This window comes from Pteropus medius, unplaced genomic scaffold (assembly GCF_902729225.1).
Source record: "Pteropus medius unplaced genomic scaffold, Ma_sr-lr_union100, whole genome shotgun sequence".
NCBI classification, from domain to species: Eukaryota; Metazoa; Chordata; class Mammalia; order Chiroptera; family Pteropodidae; genus Pteropus; species Pteropus medius.
The window spans coordinates 1,133,465-1,137,289 of record NW_024350927.1 but is presented as its reverse complement, the minus strand read 5'-3'; positions in this window follow the sequence as shown (position 1 = coordinate 1,137,289).

Genomic DNA, 3,825 nt, shown 5'->3' with positions numbered 1-3,825 from the left:
CTAACTGTCAGACACCCCACTGGGCATGTTTGCATGGGAGCGCTCTCTCATTTGGTTTTCACCAATACCCTGTGAATTGGATATTTGGACAAATATTTTTATACACAAAGAAATTGACACTTAAGACAGACTGTGTCACACGCCCAAGGTCACATAAAGAATAAGACAGGGCATTGATGATCCACATGCAGGGGCACCGCCATTCATCCAGCATTTATGTCTTCTGTGTGCCACCTCTGGGTCAGACTTCTGGGGGGAATCAGTGAGCTGAACAGGATTCTCTATAACTTAGTGTTTAAGGGCGAGGTCTTTGGAATTGGGCTTTGTGAGTTCTTGCCTTGACAGCTGAGCGGCGCCACCGTGGGTGACGCACACTCTTTCTCCAGCCCCAGTTGCCTGTGTGCGGGGACACCGTAGGGTGTCCGGGGCCTCTCTTTACCCCGCTGCTCCTCACCGTTTCATTTCCCAATTCCTTGTGCCCCTTGTATTTAACACTTACTGTGTGCCCGAGATGCTTCCAAGTCCTTTACGTGTATCAACGCATCCCATGCTCATATCGCCTAGGAGGTAAGTGTTATTATTATCGTTGCTATTTTACGGATGAGAAAACTGAGGCTCAGCGTGGCTCCATGACTGGTCTAAGCATTAGAGTTGAGATTCAAACCCAGTCTGCCTGGCTGGCTCCAGAGTCCCTGCTCTTAGCCTCTGTGCTCAGCTGTCTGTTTATTTAATAAACAGTGGTGGAATTGGATTGAATTAAATCACTCGAATGATTTTTGCCAGCTTTGTTTGGGGGTGAGTTTTCATGAGTGCCTGCGGGGCTGAGTCAACCACATCCATCTTTCCCTTGGACTCTCATTCAGGGAATGAAGTCACAGTCCCACGAGGGACTCTGACAAAGTTCCAAGCAGGCTGGGCAGCCAGCATGGCCCCTGAAAGAGGCCCCTGAGTCCAGGGGCTTTGAAGTCCAATGCCCTGCTTAGACCCATGCTGATGGTGCCTGGTGCTCTCAAGCCTTCTGCAGGGTGGACCCCCAGCACCCCCGGTACCCCATTCTCTTTACCCTCCCAGGATTGGCAAGGAAAATGCTCCAACCTCAAGGCAGCATTCCAAGGCTTTCCCTTAGCAGAGTGGTTTTCAAAGAATTCTTGTTTGATCTTGTGAGTCTCTTTTCCCCTCTGCTCGAGTGGCGGTGATCAGACAGAGCCTCTGACAAATCTCAGAATTACTGCACAGTCTCTGGCATGGCTGATGCTGGCAGCCGAGACAGGAGGAACCCAAATTGGCTGGCTGGCTGTGTAAGGGCTTACGGACTGACGCAAAAGGCCTTCTTCCCCGGGGCCTTTTCTTTCCTTTGTGGCTCTGGCTGTTTGCAATTCAAGATGCCCTTTGAAGATGACACTGTTCCCAAAGGATCTTGGCTGGCGTCTGAGAAAACAGATCCAGTGCAGAACCTCACTGCCCACGTCCTCCATCACATGCCCTCTTTCTTTCTCTTTTGGATTGAGTGTGAAATACCTCCACACGCAGAAAGATGTAAAGAATAATATTGACGAAATCCTGTTTATTAATCACTGGGTCTTTATCTGCCCTTTAAAGATGCAAGCACACATGTGGATGCTCAGGTGTGCACACACCTGCCCTCCTTCAGCCTTAGTGAAAGCACTGCTTATCCTGCAGCCAGACACCAAGCTTAAAGCGTTTCCATATCCCTTACCTAACTGAAAGGAGGCAGGTTGGTATAAGTACCCCCACCTTACAAATGGGAAACTGAGGCTCAGAGAGGTGAGTTATGACCAGCCTTTGGTCACACAGTCAGGAAGTGATGGCGCCAAGATGCAAATGCAAGGTTTGTCCACAGCTTCTTCCCATCCTGCTCTCCACCAGAAGCCAAAGCAACCAGGGCAACTGTGCTGTTGTTTGGGTGTGAGTCCTTTGAGCAAGCGGCTGTATCTTCTCTACGTGCTCAGTGCCCGGCACTCACTGGCTTTTGGTAAATACTTGTATGATCCTAACTATGAGAGAGTTTCAGAATAGTCACTCCCGGACTCCATATTAGGTTCCTGGGACTGCTGTAACAAAGGCCCATGAACTAGGTGGCTTAAAACAACGTAAATTTTTTCTTTTGCAGTTCCAAAGTCTAGCAGTTCAAAAACAAGGCATTGGTGGGCTCGCGCCCTCTCAGAAGGCTCTAGGGGAGAATCCTTCCTTGTCTCCTCCTAGACTCCTCCTAGGTTGCTGTCAGCCCTTGACATTCTTTGGCTTGTAGACACATCACTGCCATTTCTGTCTGTGTCCTAACAGGGCCATGTTCCCCTACAGCTCCTCTGTGTCCTGCAAGCCTGCCTCTTCTTATAAGAACTAGTCATTAGATTTAGGGCTCACCCTAATCCAGTATGATCTGATCTTAACTAATGACATCTGCAAAGATCCTATTAACAAATAACGTTCTGAGTGGACATTAATTCGGCGGGGCCGGGGGAGGGGGACACTGTGGAACTCTGTACAGTTTCTAATTTAGCACTTCCCAGCTGTGTGTCTTTGGGAAAGCCACTTACCTTGTTGGAGCCAAAATTTCCTCATTTGCAAATATGGGGGTGATATGGGCTACTCATGTGGGAATTGTGAAATTAAGTGTAATAATGGCACCACCGCACCTGGCGTACTGCAGACCAAACACAGCAGTGTTTTTTCTTATTACTATTATTTCTATTATTAAACAAAATGTGAACTGAGTGTAGAAGAATAGCAATGTTTATATTTAGAAGGGGATATATTTAGAAGGTGATGAATTCTAATAGGGGTGAACAAAATCTGCTTATTTATTTATATGTTTAATCATTCAGGGAGGACAGCAAATAACACTTTGCTCTGTGCCCGAGTTTGGAACCAATTGAGAAACAGATGTCTGAGTCAGAGAGAAGGTCAGACGTCATGCCGATTGCTGATGGAGTTGTCTAGAGGACGTAGCTTGGTCATCAGCTGGCCTCCTACTGCTCAGCCCACTAACAGAGCTGCCCAGATCGTGGCAGAGCAAGCAACTCCGGCCCTACCCCTTTACTGAGTGAGACTTGAGAGCACCCTCTGCAGGCAGGGTGAAGGAGGAGGGTGGAGCATATCACGCATGCTCAGTGTCTGCTCTCCGACTCACCAGTCAGAGGGCTGGAGAAGGGGGCCAGCAGGAGGTGGGGACAGCAGAGAGGGAGGTATTAAGAGAAGGCAGGAAACCAGGGAAGGACATTCCCTCAGCAGGTATAGAAAAGTAACTTTGGTGCTGTCACCTTCTAGCTGGGTGACCTGTAGCAAGTGATTTAGCAGCTCTGAACTTCAGTTTTCTTTTCCGTAAAATGGAGACAATGAGAGATTCTCATTCTTAGGCCTGTGTGTGAATGAAATGATTTTATATCTGTAGAGTACTTGGAAAAATGCCTCTCAAAGCCAGTGCTTAATTAATATCAGCTTCTCCTTTCATTATCTTCCTCATCACTACAGTGCAATGCTCAGGATCAGTGGAAGGGTAAGGGAATTAAACATTATCTCGATGCTTCTGGAATACAATCTGATTCTGAGAAGGGTTGGGGCACGGTGACGCTACCCCACCCTCAAGATTCTTGAGTAAATTCACCTTGTGGTGAGTGACAGATTGCAGAGTGCCATCTGAGGGGAAGGGGCGCCTGGTGTCATTGTGAGGCGTGAGATCTATTGGCAGAGACCTCCTGTCTCCATGCTCAAAGAATTCTGGAGCAAAGGCCTTTTTCTGGCATTTGAGTGGGTCGGGTCATGGGAGGCAGATCTGTGGACATGGAGAAGACAACACCAGGGGAT